This window comes from Antechinus flavipes, chromosome 1, assembly GCF_016432865.1.
Source record: "Antechinus flavipes isolate AdamAnt ecotype Samford, QLD, Australia chromosome 1, AdamAnt_v2, whole genome shotgun sequence".
Lineage (NCBI taxonomy): Eukaryota > Metazoa > Chordata > Mammalia > Dasyuromorphia > Dasyuridae > Antechinus > Antechinus flavipes.
The window spans coordinates 35,974,007-35,984,132 of NC_067398.1; positions in this window are offsets into that span (position 1 = coordinate 35,974,007).

Here is a 10,126-nt window from a genome sequence, read left to right on the forward strand (position 1 = left end):
TAAACTGTGTGGGACGGGCGCTAGACCCCCAATCCCAAATTAACCAAAGACATTTTCAGGTACCAAGAGAAAGTATTTCTTTAGTCCCTGCAGGGAAAGGCCCAGACACACACCTGGGAATAGGCTTACGTACCTGACCAGCTTTTGCCTTGTCCAGGATTTAAAAAGCAAAACCCCCGAATCTTTTCATTGGATAGACTAAAAGGATGTAACCATCTTTGACCAATGTTGTCCGCTTCTTTTGGATCACATTACTTGCTATGGTCTGACCTTTCCATACCACCTGATTCCCTGCATCCCAGGGTTCAAGACCTGGGAATAGGGATCATGTGACAGCCTCAAATTGAGAAAACTTCATCCAATCAGTCTCATTCATATCTCATGTCTACTCCTGATCTTAGAACCATAGTTCTAAGTTGTTAATAATGAAAACAGACCCATTCACATTAAATTTCTAAAGTTAGAGATCCCAATTCTTACTGTTATAAAGATTATCACATCTATCAGATAGAGAGATAAATAAAGTTACACTTTGTTTTAACATGATTGTTTTCCTTTGAAATTCTGTGTATTTTAGGAATTATAAAAACATAATTTAAAGAAACTGTTCATTGTCTTCATAAGATTGCTAAAGAGGTCATGACATACACACAAATATGTTAAGAACCCCTTACTGAAAAATAGAAGGAAGGCAATAGGAAAGATTGAATTTATACTACTTTTTGGACTTATATTTAGTTTTAAGCATTAATATTTCCTATTTTTGTGAGTTTGAACAAGTGATGTTTCTTAACTATTAAATGATGTTTGGCCAAGTGAGGTGACCTGTAGGGTTCCTTCTACCTCTATACCTATGATTCTTTGATCCTGTAGTATCAGTGGGTGTGACCAGTAAGTATTCTCTGAGACATCTGCGATGTTTCATTTAATGACATGTCTCTAACTCTATACAGTGCTATTTACAAGGAAAAACTTCTAATGATTCACATGTAGAAAATACCAGGGAGTTAGCAGGAATTCTGCCTGGAAAAATACCAGAGTGTTATTCTTAGTCTTTACAAAGTTTTGAGATTGTCTCCTTCTTTCATTTTGAAAGTAAACTGTGGGCTTCATAGGTTTACTTTAAGTTATTCATATGTTACTTAAATAGCCTCAAATGTTTCTGTGATTAAAAAAAAAAAAAAAAAAACAATTACCCATGGGTGTTAGGAGCTTTGCATATTTAATTATCAGCTATGCATTTCCTGTTCAGTGTCTTTTTCTATTTTCTGCTAACTCTCAGATGGAGGATAATAATAAATGTTTGTTCAGCAGCAGCTGGTCCTAAATTGTTATCCTCTCATAAACATATTTTATTTAGTTCTATCCTTTTAACCCTTTTTATTCTCTATCCTCCTGTCTGAGACCTTGAACAGGAGAGAACTTTAAACTGTTTCCTTTTAAAGTTCTCCTGCTGAATTAAGTCCAATTGTTTTTATATAATCTATCTCATGTGGCCCAAAGTGAAGCAGTGGAAATTAAAATAAGGGCTGGAAGAAGAAAGAACAAATCTTGCAACACTTTGTAGAGAGGCATCAGGAACTTTGGAATACAGATATATATGATTTTATTTTATTTGTTTTCATTTCAATAGTTAAAAATGTTTAGTATGTTATTCACCCCAAGTTACATGTAAAAATAAAATTTAACACTTTGAATTCCAGATTCTCTTATTTCATTTCTTCTAACTCTTCAACCCTATTGAGAAGGCAAGGAATTCTATATAGACTATACGTATATAGTCATGGAAAACATTTTCATATAGTCATATTCTGAAAGAAAACAAATAAACAAAAAAGTCTCAAGAAAAATAAAAAAGAAAAAAAATGCACTTCAAGTTGTATTCGGAAACCATAAGTATTTTCTCTAGAGATGTATGATATTTTTCTGCATAATTTCTTTACAATTGTCTTTATTGTATTGCTGAGAATAGTTATGTCATTCACAACTGATCATCTTACAATATTGTTGATGTTTTGTAGATAGTACCTTTCACTATGCATCAGCACATGCAAGTCTTTGGCTTTTTCTGAGATCTTCCTGATCATCATTTCTTATAGCATAATATTATTCCATCATAATTAGATACCAAAATTTGTTTCACAATTCCCAGTAAAACAACATACCTTCAATCTCCAAATCTTTGTCATCAGAAAAGAGTTGCTAAAATGTTTTTGTACATATAGATTCTTTTCTTTTTTAAATTTTCTTTTGGTATACAGATCTAATAGTATTGCTAGGTCAAAGGTTTCTTAGCCCTTTGGGCATAGTTCAGATTGTTCTACAGAATAGTTAAATCAATTTACAATTCCACAAAAATTCATTAATATCTCACTTTTCCCACATTCCTCTCCAATATTTATCATTTCTCTTTTATATATTATTAGCCAATCTAATAAGTAGTATCTTAGAATTTTTTCAACTTTCATTTCTCCAATCAACAGTGAGATAATTTTTTCATATAGCTATAGTTATTTTTGATTACATCATCTGAAAAATGTTCATATCTTTGATTACTTATCCATTAGGCAATGACTTTTATTTTGTTTTAATCAATTTGATTCTGTTTCTATGCATTTGAAAAATGAGGACTTCATCAGAGGAAGTTGATTCTAATTTTTTCACAGTTAAAATCACTAAATGTATTTCTTTCCATCCTAATCCCCCTTGTTTATTGCATTTTTTTCTTTCACCGGATCACTCTTCAAAAATATTTTGCTTCTGACTACCACCCCCAATATGCTTTTCTCCCATCAATATACTTCTTTTCTTATACCATTCATTTTCTAGTTTCCTGTAAAATAAGAGAGATTTCTACACATAATTGAGTGTGTTTATCATTCCTTCTTTTAGCCAATTCTAATGAGGATAAAATTCATTTCCTCTTAGCTTCCACTCTACTGTAAAAACTTTTTCTTTTCTCTTTTATATGTGAGATAATTTACCTCATGTTACCGCTTTCTTTCCTTTATTTCTAGAAAATTCCTCTCTTATTGTTTAATTTTATTTTTTAGGTATCATCCATTCTTATTCAACTCTCTATTATCCTTCTTACTGCCCTAATGATGAGAAAGTTCTGTGGAATTGTATCATCTTTCCATGTAGAAATGTAAAACAGTTAAACAATGCCTTTTCTGTTTACCTTTTTATACTTTTCTTGAGTAATGTATTTGAATCAAATTTTTCATTCAATTCTTGTCTTTTCATCAAGAATGCTTGATGAATATCCTATTTCACTGAACATTCATTTCCACCTGAAAAATTAAACTCAGCTTTACTGGGTAAGTATTCTTTGTTGCAATCCTAGCTCCTCAAGCCCACCGATTTATTACAGTAGAAGCTGCTAAATCTTGTGACTAAAAAAATACTTGAATTGTTTCTTTCTGGCTACTTGCAATAATTTCTCCTTGACATGGGAACTCTGGAATTTAGCTATAATATTCCTGGGAGTTTTCATTTCAAGTTATCTTTTGGAAGGTGATTGGTTGATTCAATTTGTATTTTACCCTCTGGTTTTCGGAATATCAGAGCAGTTTTTCTTGACAATTTCTTGAAAGGAGATATTTAGACTCTTTCTGATCGTGGCATTTAGATAGGCTGACAATGTTTTTGCTAATAATATTTTATTTTTCCTCGAGATATATGTCAAAAAAATTGTAACATTCATTTTTACAAGATTTTGAGTTCCAAGTTTTTCTCTCTCCCTTCCTCCATCCCTTCCCCTTTTCTGAAGAAGATAGGCAGTTTATAATATGCTATTTTGCAAAATATTGTCAATATTAATTATATTTCTGAAAGAAGAAACAGACAAAAGAAAAATAACAAGAAAAAAATAAAGCAAGTGAGAAATATATACTTTGATCTTTATTAGTTCTTTGGTCATAGATAGCATTTTCTTTCTTTAGATCTTTGTGTTTGTTTTGAATTATTTTGTTGTTTAGATCACATAATATACATATAGTTTTTCATGTTCATTTTCAACCATTCCTGCAAATCTTTCCAGGTTTTCTCTGAAATCTGCCTGTTAATTATTTCTTATTTTACAACAGTGTTTCACTACATTCATAAACCATAGCTTAGTCAATCTAATCCAATAACTTTAAAATTATCTCTCTTGGATTATTTTTCCAGTTTAGTTTTTTTCTTTTTCTTTTGTTTTGTTTATTAAAGCTTTTTATTTTTGAACATGTCTATGAATAATTTTTCATTATTAATACTTGCAAAACCTTGTGTTCCAATTTTCCTTCCCTTTCCCCTTTCCCTGTTCCAGATGACAAGTAATCCAACATACGTTGAATACAGTAAAATATGTTAAATCTAATATATGCATACATATTTATATACTTATCTTGTTACAAAAGAAAAATCAGATCAAAAAGAAAAAAAAATGAGAAAGAAAATAAAATGCAAGCAAACAAAAGCAAAAAGAGTGAAAATGCTATGTTGTGATCCAGACTCAGTTCCCATATTCCTCTCTCATGGGGCAGATAGCACTTCATCACAAGATCATTGGAAGTGACCTGAATCATCTCATTGTTGAAAAGACCCACTTCCATCAGAATTGATCATTGTAAATTTTGTTGTTGCCGTGTACAATGATCTTTTTGTTCTACCCATTTCACTTAGTATAGTTCCTGTAAGTCTCTCCAGGCCTCTCTGAAATCATCCTGATCATTTCTTATAGAACAATTATATTCCATAACATTTAGATACCATCACTTATTCAGCCATTCTCCAAATAATGGGCATCCATTCAGTTTCCAATTTCTTACCACTACCAAAAGGGCTGCCACAGATATTTTTGCACATGTAGGTCTGTTTCCCTTCTTGCTTTGGGATATAAGCCTAGTAGAAATACTGCTGGATGAAAGGGTATACACACTTTGATAGCCCTTTGAGCATAGTTCCAAATTGCTCTCCAGAATGGTTGGCTCTATTTACAATTCCACCAATAATGTATTAGTGTCCCAGTTTTCCCACATTCTCTCCAACACTCACCATTATCTTCTCTTGTCATCTTCGTCAATCTGAGAGGTTGGTAGTGGTGTCTCAGAGTTGTCTTAATTTGCATTTCTATGGTCAATAGTGACTTAGAGCACCTTTTCATATGACTAAAGATGGTTTCAATTTCTTCTTCCGAAAATTGCCTGTTCATATCCTTTGACCATTTGTAAATTGGAGAATGGCTTGAATTCTTATAAATTTGAGTTAATTCTCTATGTTTTTTTTAGAAATGAGGCCTTTATTAAAACCTTTTAATGTAAAAATGTTTTCCTAATTTATTGCTTCCCTTTTAATCTTGTCTGCATTAGTTTTGTTTTGACAAAAACTTTTAAAGTTAACATAATCATATAATCTATTTTGAGTTCAATAATGAGCTCCAATTCTTCTTTGGTCACAAATTTCTGCCTTCTCCACAGATCTGAGAGGGAAATTATCCTATGTTCTTCTAATTTGCTTATAATATCCCTCTTTATGTTTATATCATGAACTCATTTTGACCTTATCTTGGTCTTAGATGTGAGTCAATGCCTAGATTCTGCCATATGAGTTTCCAATATTCCCAGCAGTTTTTGTCAAATAGTGCGTTCTTATCCCAAAAGCTGGGGTTTTGGGTTGTCAAACACTAGATTACTATAATCATTAACTATTTTGTCCTGTGAATCTAACCTATTCCACCGATCAATTAGTCTATTTCTTAGCTAATACCAAATGGTTTTGATGATTGCTGCTTTGTAATATAGTTTTAGATCTGGTACAGCTAGACCACCTTCATTTGTTTTGTTTTGTTTTGTTTTGTTTTTTCATTTGTTCCCTTGAAATTCTTGACCTTTTGTTCTTCCAGATGAATTTTGTTGTTATTTTTTTCTAGATTTGTAAAATAATTTCTTGGGAGTTTGATTGGTATGGCACTGAATAAGTAAATTAATTTAGGTAGTATTGTCATTTTTATTACATTCGTTCGGCCTACCCATGAGCATGTGATATTTTTTCAATTGATTAGATCTTCCTTTATTTGTGTGGAAAGTGTTTTGTAGTTGTATTCATATAATTCCTGACTTTTGATTAGCAGATAGACTCCCAATATTTTATATTATAAACAGTTATTTTAAAAGGAATTTCCCTTTGTACCTCTTGCTGCTGGACTTGGTTGGTAATATATAAAAATGATCATGATTTATGTGGATTTATTTTGTATCCTGCAACTTTGCTAAAGTTGTGTATTTTTTCTACAAGTTTTTTAGTTGATTCTTTAGGGTTCTCTAAATATACTATCATATTATCTGCAAACAGTGATAATTTGGTTTCTTCATAACCAACTCTAATTCCTTTAATCTTCTTTTCTTCTCTTATTGTGAAAGCTAACATTCCTAATACAATATTGAATAGTAATGGCGCTGGTGAACAACCTTGTTTTACCCCTAATCATAATGGGAATGGTTCTAATTTGTCCACATTACATATGATGCTTGCTGATGGTTTTAGACAAATGCTACTGACCATTTTAAAGAAAATTCCATTTATTCCTATACTTTCTAGTGTTTTTAATGGGAATGATGTTGGATTTTATCAAATGTTTTTCTGCATCTATTGAGATAATGATATGATTTTTGTTTGGTTATTGATATAGTCAATTATGCTAATAATTTTCCTAATATTGAACCAGCCCTGCAGTCCAAGTCTAAATCCTACTTGGCCATAGGGTATCATCCTGGTGATGACTTTCTATATTCTCTTTGCTAATATTTTATTTAATATTTTTATATCAATATTTATTAGGAAAATTTGTTTAAAATTTTCTTTCTCTATATTTATCCTACCTGGTTTAGGTATCAGCACCATATCTATGTCATAAATTTGGCAGGACTCCTTCCTTCCCTGTTTTTTTAGATAGTTTGTATAGAATTGGAATTCATTGTTCATTAAATATTTGGTACAATTTACATGTAAATCCATCTAGCCATGGAGATTTTTTTCTTAGGGAATTAGCTTGTTTAATTAATTGCTTGATTAATAGCTTATTTTCATGTTTTTTTCTAAAATGGGATTATTTAAATAATTTATTTCTTCTGTCAATCTGAGAAATCAATATTTTTGTTGGTATTCCTCCATTTTACTTAGATTATCAAATTTATTGACAAATAGTTGGGCAAAATAGCTAATTATTGTTCAGATTTCCTCTTTATTGGTGGAAAGTTCTCCCTTTTCATTTTTGAGCTGAACAATTTGATTTTCTTTTTTTTTTTTCTAATCAGGTTATCTAAAGTTTTATCTATTTTGTTGGTTTTTTCATAAAACTTCTAGTTTTATTCAAATTTCCTTTCAATTTTTTTTTACTTTCTTGCTTTCATTTTCATTAAAATCCCTTTTTATTTTAGGAATTTCAAATTTGATATTTAATTGGAAGTTTTTAATTTGTTTTTTTTTTCCCTAGCATTTTTAGTTATAAGCCCAATTCATTGATCTTCTGTTTTTCTATTTTATGCAAGTAAGGATCTAGAGACATAAAATTCCCCCTATTTATAACTTCATCTCATGAATTTTGGCATATTGTCTCATTATTTTCATTCTCTTGGATGAAATTATTGTGTATATGATTTGTTGTTTCACCCATTAATTCTTTAGGATTAGATTATTTCATTTCCAATTAATTTTTGTCTTTTATTGCATCATGATCTGAAAAAAGTACATTTACTATTTCTGTCTTTCTGCATTTAATTTTGAGGTCTTTGTGTCCTAATATTTGGTCAATTTTTGTATAGGTTCAATGAACCACAAAGAAAAAAGAGTGCTCCTTTCTGTCTCCATTCAAATTTCTCCAAAGCTCTATCACATCTAACTTTTTTAAAACTATATTTACCTCCTTGACTTCTTTCTTATTTATTTTGTGGTTTGATTTTTCTAGTTCTGAGAGAGCAAGATTGCAATCCCCCTTTAGTATTGTTTTGTTCTGTATTTCTTCTTGCAGCTCTCTTAACTTCTCTAGGAATTTGGATGATATATCACTTGGTGCATATATGTATAATATTGATATTACTTCCTTATCTATGTAACTTTAGATAGTATGTAGTTTCCTTCCTTATCTCTTTTAATTAGGTCAGTTTTTGCTTTTGCTTGATCTAAGATCAGGATTGATACCCAATCTTTTTTTTTTTTTTTAAATTTAGCTGAAGCATAATAAATTCTGCTGCAGTCTATTATCTTTACTCTAAATGTATTACTATGCTTTAAGTGAGTTTCTTATAAACAATAAATTATAAGATTCTAACTTTTAATCCAGTCTGCTATCTGCTTCCATTTTATGGGAGAATTCATCCCATATGCATTCACAGATAAATTTAGTAACTCTGTGTTTCCTTTCATCTTGTTTACCACAAATTAAATTTTTCTCTTCCTTTTCTCCCTTTCCCTCCTTCCCAGTATTTTGTCACTGATCACCTCCTCCCTCAAACAGCCCTCCCTTTTTAGAGCCCCTTCCCCTTTCTTATACCTTTCCCTGTTCTTCTGTTCTCCCTTCTATTAGCCTCCACTTTCCCCCTTCCCCTCCTTCTTCTCCATAGGGTGAAACAAGCTTCTCTGTGAAGCTAAATGTGTCTGATATTCTCTTTTTGAACCAAATTTGATGAGAGTAAGATCTCCCACAATGCTCATCCCCCTTTCCTCTTTCACTCAAATGCAGTAAGCCTTTTTTGCCTCCACATGAGATGAAATTTATCCCCATTTTCTTCTTCTTCCAATAGAATCACCTTTCCTCCTCTAGTTTCTTTTTTAAATCATCACAATAAAATCAGATGATACCTGCAATAATACTCATAACACAGAGAGAGAGAGAGATCACAAGAGTTAATTATACATCTTCCCATATAGGGATATAAGCTTTTAACTTTTAAAATAAAGTTATTATTTATTTCCCTTTTTACCATTTTATGCTTCTCAAGTTCTGTATTTGAAGATAACATTTTCTATTCATTTCTGTTTTTTTTTATCAGAAATAGATTGAATTCACCTGTTTCATTGAATGTCTATCTTTTTTTTCCCCTGAAAAATGATGTTCATTTTTGCTTAATAGTTGATTCTTGGTTGTAATCCAAGTTTCTTTGCCTTTTGGAATATTAGATTCCATGCCCTTTGACCTTTTAAATTGGAAGCTGCTAAGTCCTGGGTAATCCTGATTGTGGCTTCCTGATATTTGAATTGTTTCCTTCTGTCTGCTTGCAATAAATTTTCCTTCATTTGATAATTCTGAAATTTAGCTACAATGTTCTTTGGCATTTCCATTTTTGTATCTCTTTCAGGAGGTGATTGGTGAATTCTTTCAATTGTTATTTTACCCTCTGGTTCTAGGACATTCATGCAGTTTTTCTTGATGATTTCCTGAAATATAATGTCTAGGCTTTTTTCTTCATTATGGTTTTCAGGAAATACAATACTTTTTAGATTGTCTCTCCTTAATCTCTTTTCCAGGTCAATTGTTTTTCCAGTGAGGTATTTTACACTTTCTTCTATTTTGTTCTTCTCTTTTCTTTCTTTTCTTTTTTTTTTTTTTTTTTGGTTTTGTTTGACTGATTCTTGAAGCCTCATTGAGCCATTCACTTCCATTCATTCCATTTTAATTTTTAGTGAATTATTTTCTTCAGTTTGCTTTTTAAAATCTCCTTTTGCATTTGAACAATTCAGGTATTTTCTTCACAACATTTTCTTTCCATTTCACAAGTTCTGTTTTTCAGTGAATTTTTTTTCATATCTATTTTGTAAGGAGTTATATGCTTTTTTTCCATTTCATCAAGTCTATTTTTAAGGAGTTTTCTTCATATAATTTCTGGTTTTCCTTTTCCATACCCTCTTGCAAAGATTTCATTTCCTTTTTCCCCTTTTCTTCTCTTTTTTAAGATCCTTTTTGAATTCTTCCAATAGAGATTTGTGAGGTGGGGGCCACCTTATATCTCCCTTTGGGGCTTCATCTGGAGCTATTTTGCCTTTAGGATCCTCAGGGTTTGAGGTCTGTTCTCTTTCTCCTTAAAATCTGTCTATAATCAGAATTCTTTTTTTTGCTTTTTTTGCTCATTTTTAAAAAGACTTGCTCTTA